The following is a 23,647-nucleotide window of genomic DNA, read 5'->3' on the forward strand; positions in this document are numbered from 1 at the left end:
ATAGGTGCAGTGTAACCCACAAGTAAAAAACAAAACAAAACCAAAAAACCTTATAAACAAACAAGATCCCTTTTTCACCCTTTGAGTAATAAAGTTGTCTTTGCAGGTCAGTTACAGGCAAAGCAATCTCTAGAAAACCTATATACTTTTTAAAATAATATGAGAATTGATGCCATGACATAAAGTTGACAAATTGACATAAAATAGTCTGGAATTTCATGAAATGAAAAATAATAACAGAAATATTAGTCCCTCTGTTGTTAAGAAAATGAAAGAAATGGAAAGGCCACTGTGCAATAAAGAGGGAAATGAGGTGTCTCCAAGTACAGGCTGAGAAACATGGAAGACTGTGCCTGAATGGACAGGATGCGGCAGAAATTCTTATTCTTATTCTAATTCTTATGTAGAGCATATGACATAAACAGCCGTGGAGACCTCTCCCAATTTCCAGTGTTCCAGTAAATACTAGGAGAAAACATTCTGAACTTAAACATTCTTTCAGTGACACTGCCCACCATCTGGGAACATTTAAAGCAGTGCCCGTGGGAAGTTTAGAACGAGCTGGAAAGTCACCTTCCAAAATGGGAGCACTCCAGCCCCGAGCACTCCCACTGCCCTGAGCTGATTGACATCAACTCCCCTGCACTGCACTCTGCTGAGCAAGGGAGAGGAGAGGGGGCGACCACGGCAATGAAAAAACTTTGATTTCAGCCCTTTGGTATCTGTCTAAGGATGCGGAAGCCCTGTTTAATGATCATGTGTGATGAAAGCATTAGACAAACTTCACAAAGGAGGGATCAAGATAGCCCTACCTGCACCCATCAGGCCTCACCTAATGAAACTCGGCACCTCCAAGAGTCGGACAACCAGACGTGTCTCCTTCTATGGTATACTGGGCAAAACACAGCATCTCCTATCAGGTATTCTTGCCAAAAGAGTTTAACCAAAATGGAATCAGTCCTGTAAATGTTCCAGTTTATAGGAATACACAGGTAGAGAAATGAAGTTAAATGATGCTACCAGGAAGCAAACAGTCAAAGGCAGATCATGACACGTTCTGTGAAACAATTGGCCGTGGTTTTTTTCAACACATTATTGGGATTAAAGAGTAAGAAAAAGCAGGAGGAGAAGGAGAATAATCTGATCTATATTAAAAGATGCTTAAGGGATATAATAACCAAATACAATAAATGGACCTTATTTGGATCCTGATTACAACAAACTTGGGGGGTGAGGGGAATTGAGGCAATCAGGGAAACTTGTAGATGGTCTGCTGTTAAATTATACCAATAAATTATTAATTTTGATGATTATTATATTGGCATTATAGTTATATAAGAATGTCCATTGTTTTTAAAAGATATATGCTGACGTTTGTAGGGGTGAGGTGATAAAATGCCTGATATCTTCTTTAAAATACTTCAGGAAATGTAATGATAGATAAAGTAAGAATACTGTTTAGAATTCTTATGAGATGCTTTTATTAAATGGTTTCATATACATGAATATACAGTGTGCACCAGTGAAACAAATTTGCTCTTTAGAGATGCACACACTATTAAAAATGTGTTAGGTCTATGAGCGCTCACTTAAGACAAGCAGAAAAAGTGTTTTCCCCAGTAACTGGTAATAGATCTGTTCTTTCTCCATCTTTCAAAATAATCAAACCAAAATGACTTTTTTTTTAGGACAGAGACAGACAGCTTACATACAAAGAAATATGGTTGACTGTTGAAAAATAGGATTTCTTTGAAAATCCACTGATTTCTGCGAAGCTTAAGGAATGTTAACCACAGATTTGCCACTTGGAACAAAATGGGGCTGGGTTCTTCCTAGTGCCCAGACAATAGTCTTCAAAGCAGCACCTGGAAACTTTTAGAAACGCAGGTTCTTCAGGTTTATCCCAGACCTACAGAATCAGGAAGCACTGGGGGAGGGGGCAGCCATTTTATTTTAACAAGCCCAGTGATGTTATGCTCAGTAACCGAGAACCACTGCTGAGAAAACATCAGCTTCAGTGTTAAAATACATCCGTTCTACCCACATTGTAGTGCTGGCCCTGTGACTTCACCCCCAACCTCACTGTCAGCCAGATAGAGGGAGAGCTCCCTAGTCCAGGCAGGGATTTCTGGGGTGTAGATGGGGGAAACCAGAGATGGGAAGAGAGGCCTGGGGGAATGAAGAAAACCTGAACTCTGGGCAACAATGATAAAACTCCCTGTTTTATTTTTCTACTCATCTTTCCCTCCCTGAGGTTTTAGGAGTGTGTTTAAAGTGTATGCTATACATTGGGGACTGCTGGCATTCGGAAGATTCATTCAGTTTAGCATCCTATTCTCAACCCTTAAGCTGCATCGAGAAATTACTAGTCTTAGTTATTTTTATTAAGCCTTAAAACTTTTCTTGGGTGCAATTGGTGTCAACATTTTTCTAGAGCTGTACAAAAACTATAAACCTATACTCACATCAATAAGACGGTGAATCACTATTGACAATATATTTTTATATTTCTCAAGCTTAGAGTTTTCATCAAATAAAGGTCATTTTTCTTAAAGAATAAAATAAATTAATTGGCTTTATATTCTAGATGTTAAATGAATTAAGAAACAATAAATATATGTTACATGGGTTGTTATATCCAAACAAAACAAAACAAAACAAAAAAACATCAGTTCTGGGAACCCCTGAGAGGACTGTTTAGTGCAATGCAGAAGTAAGGCACTAAATGACTCATTGCCCTTACTTGCTGCTTGGTGGGGGTTTATCCGGTGGTGATGTCCCACATCCCCTCCTGTGCTGTATAGCTATTGTTAGGAAATACGGGTTAATAATTCTCTTAAATCCAGACCTGGCCAAGAGGTTGATGTCCTCAAAGGATTTCGAATCTGGTTGCCAGTTTGTGTCCATTTAACATCTCATTCCTTGAGCACATCTCAGGCCGATTTGATGCACCTCATCCTTGAAGTGTTATCATCTGTGAAGCATTTTCTGGATCCTTCAGCTGCAGGAGAGAGAACTTGACCCACTCATTGGCAGATCCCTACTGAGGCATTTCATTTCTTTAACTAGTTGACTTATGCAAAAGTTAAAAACAGAGGCAAAGAAATGAGCAGAAATCTGTGCTTATTACATCAGATACTTTTTCTGTCCCTTGATGTCTAAGAAGTGAGAAATTATTGTTTTGTGGAAAAAATATATTGTTCTGAGAGATTAGAAACTGCCTTTGGAAAATATAGTTGTATTTCTACAACAGTCATCTGAATTATAACTCCTGAGTGAAAGCAGGAAAATGGAAATCACCCACTGGGTTTCATGGATTCTTGAACCCAGCTCTGAACGAGCTGAGGTGGAGACTCTGGAGGGTCCAAAGAACCACATCTCCACCTTGGAGAAGAATCAACTTGAACCAATCTTTAGTTTGAAAGACAATGCTGACAAGTCCAGTCTCACTAGGGGTCTGACGCTTACCAACTTGGAGATGTGGATCTAAATTTCTAAAAGTGGAAGGTGGTTCCCTAGTAAATGACAAGACAGGGTGGAAAGAGACAGTACAAGCTTCAAATCTGAGCTTAACCCCCATCTTTTTTTAACTAAGTCACATTTGTTATTCTCTGAGCCTCTATTTCCTCTTTTATGAAATGAGAATAATACCTAGCTTGCAAAGGTTGTATTAATTTACACACACACAGAGAACATTCTGTTCTGCTAAAGCCTGCTTTTGTAGGCATGAATTATCTCATATGTGATTGGTACATAGTGGAATGATGGCATATAACATGAAGTGCTGATGAACGTCACCAGCAGGCCAATGCTTTCCTCCATGAGTATCAGCAGCAGGTCATAGCGTGTATCCACACAGCTGAACATGACAGATGTGAGGTCTACAGTACTGTCCACAATGTCTAGTCACCCCTTGGTTTTATTTGTTTTTACTTTGTAATCAGTGTATTAAGGAGACATTCATACATTTCAAGAATTGCTTAAATTCTGATATCCAGATTTAAGCTTGTGAAGATATGACTTTAAACATACAATTAAAGCTATTCATAATTTGCTATACTACCAACATTAAATTACAGTTACTTTGGAGCGTAAGTTAAATGGTTTATTTATTTTTTATTTTATTTTTTTAAAATATATTTTATTGATATTTTACAGAGAGGAAGGGAGAGGGATAGAGAGCTAGAAACATCGATGAGAGAGAAACATCGATCAGCTGCCTCCTGCACACCTCCCACTGGGGATGTGCTCGCAACCAAGGTACATGCCCCTGACCGGAATCGAACCCAGGACCCTTCAGCCCGCAGGCCGACGCTCTATCCACTGAGCCAAACCGGTTTCGGCGTAAGTTAAATGGTTTAAAGTAAGCCTGTAACATACCCAAAACACACCTTCCTATCTCATACATGCAAATTACTTCTCCATGTAAAGGTTTCATCACTCAACTTCTTCTAAGTTAGCCTACTCCATACTCCAGAAGTCACTACTCTAAGGCTTATGGTCCAAAGAGAAGGGGGAAAAATGTAACCAAGGATTGATATATAGTTATAAATAATAAAAAAAAAGATGGCACCACAGAAGGGAATGCAATTCTACAAGTGCAAGCCCTCAAGAAGCAGATTATGATAAACCCCTTCTTTGGAAAAGTATCATTTCTATCATTGATATCACAGATTAAATTATATGGCATGCTACCTTCAAGTAACAGTTGAGGCAATAGCATAAATGCAGAGGTATCACATTGAATCCCACTTAATTCAACTATACAAACTAACACTTCTCTGCAAATTAAGTTCTTTGTCTGACTGCCAGTTAAATACAGAATTTTAACTTCGTAGCTTAACAATTAAGGGTCACACACCCAAGTCAATAAATATATCTAGCATTTCAGTGTAAGCTATTCCATATACATAGCCAAAATTAATTACAAAGTATGGCCTAGCAAATGCTAGGGGAATTTTTTTACAGGTATTAAACTTATCTTGCACACTTAAGTCATCATACATACAGGGCAAAGTCAGAGCTTTTATATTTGAGTTTATTCTTCATTTAACTTTTATTTATTTTTTTAAAATATATTTTATTGATTTTTTACAGAGAGGAAGAGAGAGGGATAGAGAGTTAGAAACATCAATCAGCTGCCTCCTGCACGCCCCCTACTGGGGATGTGCCCGCAACCAAGGTACATGCCCTTGACTGGAATCGAACCTGGGACCCTTCAGTCCGCAGGCCGACGCTCTATCCACTGAGCCAAACCGGTTAGGGCTTCATTTAACATTTAAAACACTACTATACTTGAATATTAAAAACAAAAACAATAGCAAGTAGTGAGCATATTATGGTTACAGTCCTTCACTCATTCACTACTGTATATAAAATGCCAGCAGTGAGTGTTATTCACTGGCCCCATTATGAGGTCTGACACTGAACACCACCCCTAGGATGATGTTCATCATCCTCATATGCTTCTCCATTGTAATGGTGCCGTCTTTCTTGATTTGGATCAAAGTCTACCAGTTCTACCTGGTCCATTTCATCAGTCTCTTCTACTTCCTTCCTTTCAGGTAGGAGTTTTTCCAGCAAAGAGAGTTTATCAGGAGAGAGAAAGCCATTCTCAGGAAAGTTTACCTTAAATCCGATGATTAGGTGACCCTTTTCATAAGGTCTACGATAAATTGGCATGCCCTCATTTAATACACACTTATATCTCCATGCTTGACAATCTGACCTGGATGAGAGGTGATGACTACGGTTCGGTTGTCAAGAGTAGCTATTGGCTTTTGGAAGCCACACAATGCTTCAACCAGCTATATGTCCATACACATGAAAAGGTCTCCTCCTCATCGAGTGAAAAACAGCACGGTCCTTCTGATCTAAAATAATGATATTATCTCCTGGCTCCACTCCTGGTTCCTGGTCTCCTTCACCATGGAATGTTATCTTCTGGCCATCTTTCATGCCTTTATCAATATGAACTTCTAGAATCTTCTTCTCTCGAACTATCTTCCTACCGTTGCAACTTTTACATCTATCTATCTTTAGGACTGATCCTTTCCCCATGGCCCTGGCACTCCATGCACACAGACTGAATTTGCTGAACCATTCCAGGGCCTATCTGATGAATTCTTATTTGCATTCCAGTACCTCGGCAATTGGGACAGCACTCTACTGCTCCTTTCTAACCACCTCGGCCTTCACATTTGTCACAAATCACATTCTTTTGTAGAGCTAGTTTTCTCGTTGCACCATTATATGAGTCTTCTACGGTTACAGAGAGCTGATGCACAATGTTTTTACCTCTCCTTTCTCTCTGCATCCTTCCTTCTCCTCCAAAAAACATATCAAAGATATCCATGGGGGAACCAAAACCACCACCTGCTCCACCTTCCTTAATTGCTTGTTCTCCTCTGTCATATAATTCTCTTTTCTTTGCATCAGAGAGCACTTCATAAGCTTGAGAAATCTGTTTAAACTTCTCTCCTTCATTTGAATTCTTATCAGGGTGGTACTTCAAGGCCAGCTTCCTATAAGCCTTTTTCAGTTCTTCCTGGGTGGCATTGGGTTTGACCCCCAAAACATCATAGTAAGTAGTTTCTTTCATCATTTTTGACAGCCAGTGAGTGGCCGAGGCAGGCGTGAAGGAGTTGGAAAGAGAGCGTTGCTGCGCGCAGCTCAGGCAGCCGCCGCTCCTCCACCTCTCACCGAGCGGTCTGGAAAGTTCCCTGGTGTTTGTTTTTTTTTTTGTTGTTGTTTTGGGCTCAGTTTGATCCACTGCTCTGTCCAGAAAGTGTTTATTGTATGATTTTCCCCAATCTTTGGGCAGGATGCCCTAACCATCATAACTTAGTAGCCTCACACTCCCTTAGACCAAGGTACATTCACTTTTTTAATTTTTTAAGTAAAAATTTTATTTTATTTATTTATTTTTAAATATATTTTTTATTGATTTCAGAGAGGAAGGGAGAAAGAGAGAGAGATAGAAACATCAGTGATGAGAGAGAATCAGTGGTCAGCTGCCTCCTGCACACCCACAGTGGGGATCAAGCCCGCAACCCAGGAATGTGCCCTTGACTGGAATCGAACCCAGGACACTTCAGTCCACAGGCCAAACCACTAGGGCTTTAAATAAAAATTTTAGATCTACTGTAGTATTTCTTTATTAGGAATTTAACTTGGTTTTTTTGTTTTTGTTTTTTTTACTGTTATAATATTTTTATCAGGATTGTTATTTTTGTTAATGGCCCGTCACAAATTTGTATAGATTTTAACAGGTATGCTCCTTTTTCTATAGTTTTGGTATAAATGCTAATTTTATTATTAATGTTGTAGAATGCTAAGTGTACCAGGAAGACAAAAATTGTGATAAAGCAGGAATTGCGTAATGTAAAAAGTACACACACACACACACACACACACACACACACACACGCACACGTTTGGATACCCAGTAGTAGTGGTGGACTCGTGATTCATTCTGACTTCCCAGCTTCTGAACTTCTGACCCTGGAGAGGTCGCCCTCGTCCTATGACTCTGATGGGACAAAGATGACCTCTCAGTGTGGAGTCCGCTGGGCACTTGTTTTCCCAGCCCCCCTTGCAGCAAGGGCGAGGCCCATGCCTCGGGCTCTGCCAGTTAGAGTCACCTACACCAAGACTCTGCTGTGGCAACTAGTGACACTATAACCAAAGGACCAGAAGCTCTCTGTCATTTCTGGGTGCTGGTGTCAGTCCTTTCCTCTCCAGAATGGTTTGGGGCCATAGCTTTGGTGTTCTTATTTCCTGCTTGGACTGAAGCTAAATCTTCAGACCTTCCTACGGGTATGATTCATGAATTACCCACTGTCCTTTCAAAACCTTGTTTGCTTAACTCAGCCAGAATTAGCCTCTGTTACTTGCTATGAAGACCTCTAACAGATAAGGTACTTATTGTTATAATAAATCCAGTATTTTTTCTAGCATCTACCACATCCACTATACTTTAATGGATGCCCAGATTGGCAAATTACCTATCTGTTCCAGGTATCTATTGCTGCATCTAACAAACCACCCCCAAATCTTAGTAGCTTGAAACAATAATTTATTATTATCTTCCATGGTTCTGGGGGTTGACTGAGCTCAGCTGGGTGGTTCCTTCTTGGTGTCTCTTATACAGTTGCTGGCACTGGAATCATCTGAGGGCTAGACTTCACCTACACACCTGATTCTTGTCCTCCCTCTCTTTCCACGTGGTGCCTCATCGTCCTGGGCCTCTCCATCTGGCTTGGTGCTTCTCACAGCTTGCTGATCTCCGAGTAGTCACACATGGCAGATGGATTTCAAGGGGCAGAAGATGAACACTTAAGGACTACATCTAGAATCGGCACAGTGTTACTTTCATATTCTTTTGGTCAAAGTAGTCACAGGGTCTGCCTAGGTTCAAGGCAGATAGAGAAATGGAGAAATGGCCCAGCTGACGTAGCTCAGCGGTTGAGTGTCGACCTGTGAAGCAGGATGTCATGGTTGATTCCCAGTCAGGGCACATGCTCGGGTTGTGGGCTCAATACCCAGTGTGTGGTGTATCAGAGGCAGCCAACCCATGATTCTCTCTCATCATTGATGTTTCTATCTCTCTCTGCCTCTCCCTTCCCCTCTGAAATCAATAAAAGTATATCTTTAAAAAGAGAGAGAAATGAATGATAGTTCTTGAAGTGGGAGTAGCAAGGTTACTCTGCCAGTGTCAGAGATATTTTTGTGACCATTTTTGGAAAACACAATCTGCCACACTATCCTTAAGGGACTAGGTACTGTCCAGAGAATAATGTAGAAAATATTCAGCAATATGATATTTAAAAGGCAAAGTGCCCATCCTGAAGGGAAGAGATTGGCTGTCCATGGAATCATACACAAAATATACAGTGATGTGGTTTTTAAAGACAGGTGTTAACTTCACAGTGGGGTGAATCCCCACCCTCACCCCCTGCACACAGGGTCCTACTCCCTACTTTGTGGCAAATAATACAGTGCATTTTGAGAACCCTCCAATTTTAGAATCCAAGAGAAAAGTTCTCTCCCAGTTTTGGGCTTTTTTATTACTTGGGAAAATCTACCAAGTGGAAAAAAATAATAAGCAGTCTCCAAGCTAGCAAAGCTGAGAATGGAGTGTGTTGGGGTTTGTTTCGTTTTGTTTTTAAAGTAAGTAAATAGAGAAGACAGTAAGTAAACTGCTGAGCTCCAGGCCCTTCCTTGAACTACATGATTCATGAGAGTGTCATAAAGGAAGCGGGACAGCACTTCTGAACTTCATTTTAGTGGTAAAAAACTGGGACTAGTCAGAACACAATTTGATTTAACATAGTGGCTGCCCAAATAGTAGTCTGTTTACCTTCGCACCAAGCAATCCTTTCTTGTGCCTACTCCAGGGATGTAAGAGATTGTACTTTGTCTCTGACATTCAGTACCTCTGACTCTTAGGGGTAATTTTTCTTACTTATCGTTTTGACGTTATTGCTTAGGGCTATATGCAGTCTTGATAGCAAGCAGGGGATGGAAATGCCTGTATTGGTTGCACAAAGCTTCTGAATCTAGCTTTAAAAAAATGATATCTTCAGCCTGGGTTTCCTCCAAGCTTGATCAGGAGAGTGGCTTGCTCTTCTGGAGCCTGAGGGGTTTAGTATCTCGTGTATGGTTTTTGTTTCATGTGCCCTGTTGGGGCCAAGGTGAATTCCACTTGGGTAATATAGTGAGCCTAAAGTTTTCAGGAATGTTTCTCTGGATCTTAGTTAATATTTTCTGCTTTGCTTCTGTTCAGGCAAGGTTTCTATAAAATCCCGAGTCTTAATATCATTTTCCTCTTCACATAAAATTTTCTTTGGCTCCTCCTTCCCCCACTGTCTTTGCATTATCATTATTATCATTTGTCTGAGTTCTTCCTTAGTTTCAAGTGACATGGAACTAAACTCGAATTGGCTTAGGACAAAAAGTGCCCGTATTGGCTCTGGGAGCTGAACAGCCCAGGGCTGGGCTGACTTCAGACATAGCTGGATGTAGTGCTTAAATTCTGCCATTAGGGCTCAATTTCTATCTCTACTAGTGCTGCCTCCTGTTTTGACTTCATTCTGTCTCCAATTAGCTCCAGGTTCCAGGCTGCTCCTTCCTAGTGATGTGATTGCTGGGGCAGCTTTAGCCTTAGATTTTCTCCGGTTAAAGTGCAGCTCAAAAGAGAGGATCTTTTCCAATAGCTTCTGAACAAGGCCCAAGACTTACTAGGATTTAAGACTTATGAGTTTAGGTCATGTGCCCATCTTTAAACCAATCATTATGGACAAAGGAAGACAGTATATTGAATGGCTTATGCTTGAGTCACATGTTCTGTCCTTAGAGCCAGGGAAGGAACCGCACGGGGCAAGCAGTGACTATGGAACCAGACAACCACTGGGTCCAGGCTGCCTGTCACTACTTGAACCAATTCAGCAGAGAATCATATATGAGCACTGATTCTAAAATAATGCTGGCAGTGTGGGAGAGCAGTGGGTCATCCACAAAAACCTGCTCTGTCTCCCCCAGCAGCTTATATTGGGTATAAGGACAAAGATTACATGGGGAAGTAGGCAAAAGAGATAAGAATGGGTATGCAAAATGGGCAGTTTACAGGCAAGGTGGGCTTGGGGTTTACAAAAGGCTCGGGGCGGGGAGGGGGGGACGCGCATTGAAAAAGGCTGGGGTTTTGCAAAGTCCTGGGGGTTGCAAAGGGCTGGTGCATCTGGTTTCTACAACAAGGTTGTTCATCTTTCCATGGTATTAGGCAGCTCCTGGAGGGGGAGGATGGGCTGCATTTCCAAGTGAGCTCCCAGGTCCCACGTGCAACTCCCAGCCAGGTTAGAATGTGCTTTCTTTAATGAGAACAAAGCAATCACGGTTAATAGAGCGTGATTTATATTTCTTATAATTATAGCTGGTCTCCAATATTCTATTTCTGCCCCTAACAAATCTGCAGTGAAGGTCAGAAGTTGTTGGAGAAGGGAAAATGAATTCAGGGAAGGAACAAACAACCATCAGTGTTATTATTACCATCATAATTATTTTTAAACTACCATTATTTATGTGATTCCATTTAATCCACACTGCCTGGCCCATATTAGCTGCATAACACATATTGAAGAAGGAGCTTTTTACTAATGATAAACATTAGTTCAGTCCTCTAAGCTGCCAGTCAGACAGGGTTGCCAAGCAAGAATGAGGCGCATAAAACAAAGCAAACACTGAAGCATTAATAATACATCAGATTTTAAAGCAGGCCTTCAGCTCTTTATTCTTAGAATGTTTTGATTCCATGGGCAGCATGTGCACGTGTTATAAGGTGAAGTACATTTTACATTGCTATATACATGGGTGGCTTTAAGTCTAACACACTTCACTTTCAGCTGAATTGGAATGCTTCCAAAATGCACTCTCAGATGCTGCAAATGCACCTCCATGGTGGTGCCTCACTGTCTAAGCAGAAAGTCTTCCCACCCTCTGGGGGTTGGGGGTGGGCAGAGGGTGAGGGGTGAGGGGGGAAACTGCCAGGTCAGCTTCAGCAATGCAGAGGAAATGTATTCTTTTGTTTGCCTCTTTCCATTCTACTGCTTAATTTTTCTACTCCCTAAGCAGGGGAAAGCAGCTCATCACTACCCAGGGCCAAGACTTTTGGTAGGGGACAGGGCACAGAAAATTATATGAGTGGCTATTTCTAAATTCCCCCAAGGGCAGTCCTAAGAATGACACAAAACTAGTACTGCTATAGATCCATAGAAACAAGACAATTCATAACTAGAACCATTGTCTCTGCATCAAGCAGAGTTCATTTATTACATATAATGCATGACTCAGGGTAGCAGGGAATAGTCCTCCACAGAACTCCAGCAGAGAAAGGCTGAGTTAGATCTTGGCGCATCATCATCTTGTTTGATTTGAGTACCCCGTCGTGAACTCTTTAGGGCTGCACTAAGAGGGTGTTTTTCCCCTGGCCAGGTTGTTGTGGGTGCCCTGGGCCTTGGTGGCTGTGGTGGGCTCTCCACACTTCAGGGAGGAGAGCCAGGTAAATTGCATAGAGAAGCACCTTACCTGCACCACCTTCCTGCATGAGACGGCAGCCCTTCCAGCGAGGAAGAGGACCCTTCCCTTCGGCACCAGGCTAAACGCTAAGAATGGCTTTGTCTTGCCTACTGCCTTGCCCTTTGGCCATGAAGTAACTGAAAAGATTCCTCCCCTGTTTGTATCTTCAGTGCCTGGAAGGGAGTCCTGGAGAAGCATAGGGAGCCACGAGTGTTCTGACTTAGTTACAGGAGGTGTCAGCTGTACTGACAGAGACAGATGATGCTCTGTGCACTTGGCCATGGCCTCAAGCAGCAAAGAGCCCAGAGATTATGCAAAAGAGCAGCCATAACCTCACAGTCAAATATACATGTGGGAAAGGTAGGGTTAGAAGGATCCTCTTCTCCCTTCCAAGAAGCCCACAAAATAACCTTCCTTCTCCTCTATGTACAGACCAGAGATAGGTTAGACACCTTGCGTTTACATAATGCTTTTCATCCAGAAACTTCAAAAACTCCCTTAGAGAGAATTTCTGAAGAGAAATGGGAGGAAAATCAAAGCTTGATTGTTACAGCCTCACTCTGATTTTATAACACACTGAGAAGAAATAGTCTCTCATGTCAGTGAATATGGGAACATTTTCCCCTCCTCTCTCCATTGACTGCTTCCCAGAGGTAACTTCGCAAAATCCAGCATTCAAAGGACTTCAGCAATCAGGGCTGCATTATGAAATTTTGACTCAGTGAAAGCAGTTTGTTAAGCAATTTTTCAAAGCTGATTTTTCATTAGAAAAAAGATGGGAAGTTGGGAATTAAGTGGGAACAAAACAAACTGGCAAGGATATGTATTACAACTGCTAAATCAAACAGTGAGTCATCTGGTTTCACCACAGCCCTTCTATGTGGAAGCTGCCCTCGGACTTTGCCTCCGGTTTAAATTGGTAAATTGCAAAGAGGTTTAGAAACATTATTCTGATGAAGGATTGATTCACTTTATTCTTATTTCTAAGGGCTGACCTAAGGATTGCATTTAGGAGTGTGTTTTATTAATAAACACTATTCAACATGTCATGATTAAAATACTTATTTAATTCTAATTTGTTTTTAATTAAAATTAAGCTGACCTATTTCACATAGCCCTAGCCTAGTGAGAGACAAAGTTTATCTTCTATTCTGGTGGTATCAGTGTGAAATATTTGCTTCATCACAAAATAAACTCAGAGAACAATTAGAAATTAGGTCACATAAAATCAACAGGCTAGGTAATAGTCTTTTCCTTTACCCATGCATGCTCTTCCATAAATTTTCCATAAGGGGAAAAACTGTAACAATCTTATATAACAAATACCTAATATGCTAAGTGTCCGGTCGTCTGGTCGGCCATTCAACCAGTCAAAGCGTAATATGCTAAATGATATGCTAAGGCTGCTCAACCACTTGCTATGACGTGCACTGATCACCAGGAAGCAGACACTCTGACTGATAGCTTAGCTTGCTGCTGGGGTCCAGCCGATTGGGACTGAGCGAGATGTGCCGGACATGCTGTGGAGCCCTCCTGTGGTCCCTCCCCAGCTGGCCAACCTCCCGTGTTCCTCCCTGGCCCCAATCGTGCACCAGTGGGGTCCCTCGTCCTGGCCTGCACCGTCTTACAATCCAGGACTTCTCCAGGGATGTCAGAGAGCTGGTTTCAACCCAATCCCACAGGCCAAGCCAAGGGACCCCACTGGTGCACAAGTTTGTGCACCAGGCCTCTAGTAGAGAATAAGAGCAAAAGAGGGAAAAAAAAAAACAAAATACTATGAAAATATGTAAAACTTTTCTTGACCAAATTGCTGCTGATGGCAAGTGTATCTGTGTGGAAAACACAGCATTTTATGCTTTCATTAATTTACTAAATATTTATAGAGTACCCAGTGTGTAACTGCGATAGCAGAATGTAGCAAAGTGGTTTGAGAATGTCATGAGTCATAAACTCAAATGACTATAGGAAAGCAGGTAATATAAATGTGATTGTGACCAACGCAATAAGGATGACGAAGCAAACAGAAGAACAGGCACACAGGTAAGATGGTGACTATCCCAGATCAGCCAGGTGGGCTAAGGCAGTGGTCGGCAAACTCATTAGTCAACAGAGCCAAATATCAACAGTACAATGATTGAAATTTCTTTTGAAAGCCAAATTTTTTAAACTTAAACTTCTTCTAATGCCACTTCTTCAAAATAGACTTGCCCAGGCCATGGTATTTTGTGGAAGAGCCACACTCAAGGGGCCAAAGAGCCGCATGTGGCTTATGAGCCACAGTTGGCTGACCACTGGGCTAAGGTAACCAGGTGAACTTGAAAGTGCGATGGGGGCAGGGGCGTGGGTCAGAGATGCTAGGGGAAGGACTCAACCAGAGTTGCTGGCTTTGAGGCTGGAGGAAGGGACCTCGGGCCAAGGTATGCAGGTGGCCCCTGGAAGCTGGGAGTGGCTTTGGCAAGGACACGGAAGGGAACTGTCCTGTAAGGAGTAGATTCTGCCAGCACCCCATGAGCAGGGGACGGGGCCTCCTGGAGCCTCCAGGGAGGCGCGCAGCCCAATGAGCCTGCCTTGGGTTTCTGACCCACACCACCTGCGATCACACACTTGGTGGTGTAGGCCAATCTGTTTGAGGCCACTTGTTAGGGCAGCAATGGAAAACCAGTAAAGTCCCTATTGCTCCCTAGTCATATCACCTAAGTCTGTTTTCTTCATGGCTCTTAGTATCTTCTGAAATAAAGTTCTTGTTCTCCTGTCTGTCTCCCAGCCCCTCTCAGCACCTGAAAGGTAACCTGTGAAGGCTTTGCCTCCGAGACCCAGGTCCAGCGAGTGCCACAGAGGAGGGGGCAGCACACACATGTTGAATGAATTCGGGAGTGAAGGGCTCTCTTCTGATTTCATAAAATCTTATTTTTGTAACAAAACCAATTCATTAACATATAAATACATATGATTTCTTAAACCTCTTTATGACATTCCAAATCAACAAATTCATGAATGAAAAACTATTTTTAATTTTTTTGTCAAAACCTGTGGACCTAGAGGGTATTATGCTAAATGAAACAAGTCAGACAAAGACAAGTACCCTATGACTTCACTTACTAGTATATGTGGAATCTAAAGAGCAAAATAAATGAACAAAATGTAAACAGATTCATAGATATAGAGAACAGACTGATGGTTGCCAGAGAGTAGAGGGTTTGGGGGCTGGATGAAAAAGGTGAAGGGATTAAGAATTATAGATTGGCCTGGCCAGTGTGGCTCAGTGATTGAGCATCGACCTATGAACCTATAGGTCACAATTTGATTCCTGGTCAGGGCACATCCCAGGTTGCGGGCTTGATCCCTAGTAGGGGACATGCAGGAGGAAGCCGATTGATGATTTTTCTCTCATCATTGATATTTCTATTTCTCCCTCTTTCTTCCTCTCTCTGAAAACATATCGTTAAAAAAAAAAAGAAGTAGTACATATTGGTAGCCACAAAATAGTCCTGGGATATAAAGTACAGCATAGGGAATACAGTCAATCCTATATAATAAAGAGGTAATATGCAAATTAACCCCCATACCCTCACAAGATGGCTGCCTATGACCAGGCTGGCAGGGGAGTTAGTGAGGGACGACCAAATGACTGAACAAGCAGGCTGCATGGGGCAACCAGGCCAGTGGTGAGCGGGGGGGCATGAGGAGTGACCAGGCTGGTAGCAGGGGCAGTGGGGTGACCAGGCCAGCAGGGAGGGCAGTTAGGAGCAATCAGGCTGGCACGCAGAGGCATTGAGGGGCCATCGGGCCAGCAGGGGGGGGCAGTTAAGGGCGACCAGGCAGGCAGGTAGGTGAGCGATTAGGAGCCAGCAGTCCTAGATTGTGAGAGAGATGTCTGACTGCCAGTGAGACATCCCCCGAGGGGTTCCAGATTGGAGAGGGTGCAGGCTGGGCTGAGGGGACCACGCCCTCCCCCCCACCTGCACGAATTTTGTGCACCAGGTCCCTAGTAATATTATAATAACTATGTAAGGTACTTAAAATATCAGGGGTGGGGAGCACTTTGAAAAGTATATGATTGTCTAACCACTCTTCTGCACACCAGAAACTAATACAAAATAATAGGGAATGCAAACTGTAATTGAAAAATAAAATTTAAAAAATTAAGTATCCTGTTAATTGAAAGGATTTGGCACGTGTGGTCAGTCTGACATCTTGTTCTAATTTTTTAGTTGTTCACAAAGGAAAGAGGAGTGTTCAGAATATTCAAAAGACAGTCTTGCTTAAAATCTTTGCATAGAAACTCTCTAGGAAATTTTCCTCTTTGGAAATCTCTGACCCTGAAATCTGCCAGTGGGCTCTGTGAACCATCATCTGTAATGTTAGTTTTTCTGTTGAATGCCTCAAGCTGTGGGTCATGGAGCAGAGGAGATAGACTTTTATATCATCCTAATGGCTCAATGGCTCAAAATCAAATCCTGGCAGAGTATCAAAGACTCCCATCAGAAACACAAGGGTGAAAGTTCCCTCTCTAGAAAAGGTATAATTTTGGGCTTGTTATTTTAAAAAAAAACAACAACAAAAAAAACACATTGAATATATGTATCATACTCTTTTAATCTAAGAAGCCAAAAGAAAGCCACATAAGTAAGAAAGAAAGCCTCCAAAGAATACAGAACAATTCTGGAAGCAACAAAATCTGCTTTAAAAGATTGTCTTGTTTCAAAGAGCAGTGAAATGGCCTCGTGTCCCATATCAAATTCTCAGATCTGGACATATGCATTTTATTTTCTATTTAAAGCCCTGTATGAGCGTCCAAGCAACTGTTTTGTCCAACTGGTTTGTGCCTTGAGCTGCCTCTGCTCTGACAGGACTTCACCTGCTCGAATCGGCAGGAAGGCTTCTTGCCACAAACTTCACACTCAAGGCTGGATCTCAGCAACATTGTAAAGCAGAGGGTTTCTCTTAGCCCGTGGCTTCCACTGTGGACCGTCTTTCTCTTCTTCCTCTGTGTTTTTTTCTGTCTCCTGGCTATTAAAAACTTTCAGACCCCTTTTTAAAATACTTGCATTTGAACATGGATGCTGTAACTGGGGAATCCTGGTATCAGAGCGGACAAGGAGCAGGTGAAGCTGGACTCTGTGGGCACCAGGGCCTTCCCAGTACCCAAGCAGGTGAGGAGTAGCCTCCTTCATCTGCTTGCCTGGGCGCCAACTTTATCTTCTCACCAGGTCTCTCATCCCACTATGCCTAACAGGGTAATACTTTTGTGTCTCCTTGGCTCAGGGAAGCAAGAGTCAGCAGAGCTTTGTGCAGTAACTGCTTAAACATGAGCCCCTTGGGGGCTTCCAGGGGAGGGAGGTGGTGGGAGCAGGTGGGACTCTGATTCCTCCCCCACTGTCGTCTTCAACCAAAGCAATTCTTTGTTTTTCCTTTCTTTTCCCCCAGTATAAAACGTTTGAGCAAAGAGTTCTGTGACCAAAATAAAGATGGAAAACCATAGTGAAACACCTAAAGCTCTCAGGCATGGAGAAGCTCTGTGCTCTAGTTCCTGCTTCCTGGAGCTCAGGTGAGTCCAATACCCAGGGTTAACGTGACTAAGTCTCAGGGCCACATTGGGCCCAAGGAGATTTACCCTACGCTGCCTCCCAGCTCCAGGTGCACATTTGCAGAGAGGGGACTTTTCCATTCCATCCTTGGGGCTGGAAAGATATGTACATGAGAGAGACAGTTTCAGTGAGCTTGGAAAACCAGACGATTGCAAATGACATTATATTGTAACTAATCCTGCAAGCCTCCGTTTCCTCATCTGCAAAAAAATGGGGATGGTGATAGTGATCTCACAGGGTTGTTGTGAAACTTGAGTGAGTAGCATATGCAAAGCTCTCTGCCCAGTGTTTGGCCCACAATCAATGTACATGCCAGCCACTTATTTAACTGTGTACTGTTCTGTATCACTCTCCAGCTCCTTCCTGTGGGATCCATGTGTCTCCCACTGGACAAAAAGTGTTTGGATGGCATTATACTTTTCATCCTATGTTATTAAATCCCATTCTCCCCACAATACCTAGTATGGTGTCTGGTATATAATGACTTCTCAACAAAAACTTATCAGTTGCGTCACGCATGCTGCAGTGGAGATCATGGACTCTCGTGTCTTCTGCAGTTGGTGACATTGTGTCATCCCAGTTGTCCTCATTTCTGTTTGCTTTTTATAGAGAGATTATTACTTTTACTTCTAAGCATTTTTTTATTTTTTTAGAAAAAGAAGTCTGCTATTTGATCTTTTGGTCTACCTACATGAAAATGTAAAGGCGTGGGGGGAGATAAAAATCAGATTCATTTTGTGTTTTTTTAAATTTGCTTTTGAGTCAACCCAATAAGAGCTTATATTTTCCACTCTCAAACTATAGTATATTGGAAGAAACTTTTGGTTTTACTTTGCGTTATATTCTCCACTTATACAAAAAGAGGAGAAAAACACAGTCTTGAGTATTATGGAGACTGTCTAATTTTTATAAGTTTAGAGAGGTAAACATAAAAAAAGATCAAGTATGTTCAATAGTAGGGGCATGATGAGGATTACATTATCTTCCACCACTGAGAATTTAAAGTAAAAATAGATCTGATATAAGTTTAACTTTGTAATGGCAAAATAAAATGATTTAACTAAATTTAAAAATATGCACAACTTGTTAATATGGAATAACAAAGGAGTTTTCTTATTTAACATAGACTTTAAACATAAATAAGAATAACATAGAACAGTCCCTTCAAATGCAGTTTGTAGTTTCTTTAACATATGACCCAGCAATTACTTTTGGGCATTCATCCCGGAAAATAAAAACTTATGCTTACACAAAAACATATACATGAATATCCATGTCAGCTTTATTCATAATATACAAAAACTATATACAGCCCAAATTTCCTTCAGTGGGTGGTGAATGGTTAAAAAAACTGTGATACATTCATATTCGGCAATAAAAATGACAAAACTATTGATACACACCACGCTTGCAAGGACTCTGTGCTCAGCTTCCAGTGTCCCGCTGCACCAGTGTGAGCCTCAGCTCTATAATGTTTGAGCTGTGTCATCTGGGCCTCTCAGGGCCACTATTCTCATCAATAAATTAAGGGGAATAATAAAATCAGGGTGTTTTGAGGTTCAAATAAGTTAACACAAGTAAGTCATTTGAGTCAGGGGGGCATCAAGATATGTCCTGTGGACTACATTCAGCCCCCTGCCTGTTTTGAAAAATAAAGTTTCATTGGACCACAGCCACACTCATTCCTTACCTATGGCTGCTTTCTCACTATAACAGCAAAATTAAGTACTTGCTACAAGACCAGACAGCCTACAAACCTAACACATTTATTTTCTGGTCCTTTACAGGAGAGGTTTGCCAACACCTGGTTTAGATTAATGTTTGGCAAAAACTGAGTTCTCAATAAGTATTGGCTATCGTTGTCACTGTTATTGTTAACGTTCACATTGAGGTCTTGGGGAACAGACTTGTCCCGTCTTTTTGAGGCCCTGGTACAATTCATACTTCAAATAGTTTACCCTTCAATCATAATTCTGGAGTCTCTCACCTAGAAACTCTATTAATTTTTTAGGCCTGTGTTTTGAGAGCAGCAACCTGGTAAAACAGGTTTCCTTCTCTCTGAGAAAACTAGAGTCATTTTAGTGAATCAAGTACAACTGACCTGTCAAAAACTCCTGGGTTTTGGCATAGTTGCAGCTTGCCTTTTCCAGGTCAAACAAACAAATATATTTGCTAGGAAAGCATGAGGCAATAGACGAATTTTTATCCTTATACTAGGTCATCTGGCCAGAAAAAAGGGAGTCCATGGAAAGTAACCTCACAGGGTGGTCTGATCATAAATTCCTAACTGGGCAGGCGGTGGTTGGTCATGCCCCAGGCATGTAACTTTTTAGTGAAAGGTCTTTAGCCAGCCCTATCCATTGTTCTTGTGCATCTAGGTTAACACATCTTTTAAAAATATATATACATATATTTTTTTCCTTTTCATTGAATTTATTGGGGTGACACTGGTTAATAAAAGTATATAGGTTTCAGGTGCACAATTCTGCAACACATCTGTACATTGTATGGTGTGTTCACCACCCCAAGTCAAGTCTCCATCCATCACCATTTATTACCCCCAATACCCTTCTCTAATTTCTCTCCTTCCTCCACCAATCACCATGCTGTTGTTCCTGTCCCTTAGTTCTCTCTCTCTCTTTTTTGCTCAATCCCTCCACTCCTCCACCTCACCCCCAATAGCTCTCAGCCTGCTCTCTATCTATGAGTTCATCTAATGAATAAAATGAACTAACAAGCCAAATAGAGACAGACTCACAGACTAACACAGCTTTGAATGCCAGAAGTAATACCACTTGAGGCAGGTTTTAACCCTCTGGAGAGCACATAATCTTAACTATCCTATAACCCACTCCCTACCTTGCTTCCTCCAATCTTCCTTACATCTCCTATTTAATTTCAAATGTGTAAAAGAGTCTGCAAAACTGTTATTCTTCAAAGCATTTGAGATCTTGCTCCCTTGTATATGTCATAAGTTTGGCTCAGATAAACTCTTATAAAAATTCACTATAGGTTTGGACATTTCTTATGTAGGTAGTCATTATGATCATGTTCTCTGGGGATAGGAAATGTTATTACCTAAAGGCTCTGCTATTGCTGGAGGTCACTTCTAAAGATGAGGAAGAATAAGGGGAGGGATCACAAACTAATCTGGATTTGAAAATGACAAAAACAGAACAAAACAAAACATAATTCTTTTATTGATCTAGGTAGAATTCCTGGATTAATTGAAATAATTATAAAGCTAAAATAGAGCCATTCTTCACATAGCATGCAGAGTGATTTTTGAAAACACAGTCCCTCCTTTGAGTAAAATGTTCTGCCAACTTCTCATTTTGGCATAAATTCCAAGATTTTCCTCTGCCTACTTCTCTGACCTCCATCTGCCACCATTCTCTCCTTGCTCACTTAGGCCCACCACATACGCTTTCTTTTGTTCCAAGTTCATGCCTTAGGTGTTTACAACTGCCTTCCCCTCACTTCTCTCTGCCTGAAAGAGTGTCCCCACCTCTTCATGGGAGAGTTGGGTCTAAGCTCAAATGGCACTTCCCCAACCAACTTTCTCTTAAGATCACCCACTCACATTCTCCATCACATCTTCCTGTTTTAGTTTATTTGCAGCCTTCATCAGTAACTGAAATTATCTTGTTTACTTATTTGCTTAGTTGACAATGTCTGTGTTCCTCTACTAGTACATAAGCTTTGTGAGAGCCTAGAATTTCCTCTGTACATATTGGTAGTTAATGAATGAACTGGGAAGGTTTCTACCCCACAACTTAAAATAAAAAAACAAAACAAAACAAAACAAAACCTGAGGTAGAAAATAAGAACTGTTTCTGGAAAGTTAATTTAGGTCAGGGAGCAGTATGTCACTGGAGTGCAGTCGGGAAACACAGAAAGACTGTCAAACAGCTATTTAGAATGTGCTTTCAAAATGCATTCTTCTGATACTTGCATTCTATTTCCTGTCATTTAGGCAGGACTTTCCTACTTGGAAAGTCTATGGAAGTGTCTTTTAATTAGCAATTACAGTCCTCCTTGTTAATTTTTATCAAACTGCCTTTCAGGCCAGAAGACAAATGGAATTCCCTTCACTGTCTCTGGGATCATGGTCAAAGGCCAAGTCCCTCTTTCAGAAGAGAACAAAAATCACATCAACACTCTTTGAACTTTTTGTCTATGGTTCCATTTCCAGGTGTGTTTTTCTTTAATATGAAAAGTTATCATCTAAAAGCCAATTAAGGAAAATAATGTTGCACCTGAGAGTGATTCTTTAATATTTTCACAAAAAGTAAAAATAGACTTGTCATATGGAAAAAATGATGTCACTAACCCTTGGAAAGACCTCTAGCAGAAGTTCTTTTGTACTAGAACTAAAATTACACACTACACAGAATGAGAAATTGAAGCAGCCCCTTAAATTACCTATACTGGTAAGCTAAGGTTGCCGTGAAAGCAGGCCTCCAGTTCGTCAGGCGTATCTCCTAGGACCAAACATGTCCAGTTCATTTGTCAATAGCACATGAATATTATCATTGAAAATTTATTTAATTTAAATTTGCATACAACATAAAATGCACTCAGTTCATATATGGGAAAGATTCTAAATCAACTTCATAAATAAAAAAGGGGAGAATGAAAAATAATTCTGTGAATTTAGAGAAAAACTAAATTCAGTGCATTTAGATGAAAGAGGCTTAGCCTATGTACACATCTTATTTTCTAGCTCAGACTTTCTCTTTTTAGTTGTGTGGTTAAAAACCTTGTTGGTTTGTTCATATATTCATTCATTCATTCATTCATTCATTCATTCAACAGTGACTTATTAAGTTCTTATTATATAGCAGGTGAAGTTCCAGATTCTCACAGAACTTATGTACTAGGGAAAGAAGACAGATACTTATCAAATAAAAAAACATTTAATTCCATATTTAAATCTGGAAGTTCTAAATGTCAAGCAAAATATCTGAAAGAGCTGTCTTGACCAAGCTTTAATATTCTTCATATAAATTATTTAACATCAATCTAGACAGACCAAGAGAACATTAATTCTTGCAAAATTTCAGAATTTCATATAGACACAGATTTGAGCGAGAAATTCCAAATGAAACAGATGAAGAACATGGCTTTCCAGTAGGATTATATTTTTATTGAATTGAAAGAGGATTGGCCCAGATTTTACTGAAGCAAATTAAATATTGGACATTTGGTCTAATACCATAAAAATGCACTTTCTAAATGAAGTTTATAAAATAAAATAGCTTTTTATTTATTTGGTGGATTAGAAATATTAGTTTCTCACAGAGTAACACATTTTGTCATTCTCACAAGATCGCTCTCTGAGATGGGTCTCTGAAGCAGAGCCCACATGCACAGGAACACTCAGGACCCTGCTTGCTAACTCCTGGGTCTCTGCCAGGTGCAGGGACCTTACTAAGGGCTTTGGACTCATGGCCTCGCTTAAACTTTACAAACAACCTGACCAGGCAGATAGGAAATGAACAGAAACAGAGAGTTGAGTAATTTGCCCTAGGTTGACTCAGTAGTAGGTTAGTAGGTCTAGATTTGGATTAAGGTCGAACTCTAGAGTCCATAAACACTCAATCACTTCACTGGGGCCGCTCTCTCAGTTGAGAAATGTCATTTAAATTTGAATCTGAATCAAGAGTGTTATGGTCCATTTGGCTGTTAATCCCTAAAGCAAAGTGCTCAGGTCCTCTGGACAAACTCCTTTTGAGAGTGCCCATTTTTTCTTCAGAATGAGCAATGCTATAATTGATATATTTATGTATATGTTTCTTTGTGCAAGAGTTTTTCTATGGTAGATATCTATCTATCTATGTGAGTTAATAAATGCTAATTGATGTAACCCAAGTTCAGATAGATGCCGAAACCTCTATGGCTTACATAATGAAAGTTTATTTCTTGCTTATGTAAAGTCCAAGTACATGTATGAGGTAGGTGTGAGTAAGGGGGTAGACAGCTCT

General features: G+C 41.0%; 1 long non-coding RNA gene and 1 pseudogene across 4 annotated transcripts in view; one reads left to right on the forward strand and one right to left on the reverse strand.

Annotated features, from left to right (window-relative positions):
* LOC308254324 overlaps nucleotides 1–23,647 on the forward strand; it is a 95,769-nt gene that overhangs the window by 63,031 nt on the left and 9,091 nt on the right. For all 3 annotated transcript variants that reach the window (XR_013961212.1, XR_013961213.1, XR_013961214.1), the window contains exon 4: nucleotides 17,500–17,620. This is a non-coding gene — a long non-coding RNA (uncharacterized lncRNA). The remainder of the gene's footprint in view (nucleotides 1–17,499; nucleotides 17,621–23,647) is intronic.
* LOC308253799 (dnaJ homolog subfamily A member 1-like) lies at nucleotides 5,410–6,604 on the reverse strand (annotated as a pseudogene). The gene has a single exon. The product of its transcript is annotated as a dnaJ homolog subfamily A member 1-like (transcript).

The sequence above is a fragment of the Plecotus auritus genome, assembly GCF_963455305.1.
Source record: "Plecotus auritus genome assembly, chromosome: 7".
Lineage (NCBI taxonomy): Eukaryota > Metazoa > Chordata > Mammalia > Chiroptera > Vespertilionidae > Plecotus > Plecotus auritus.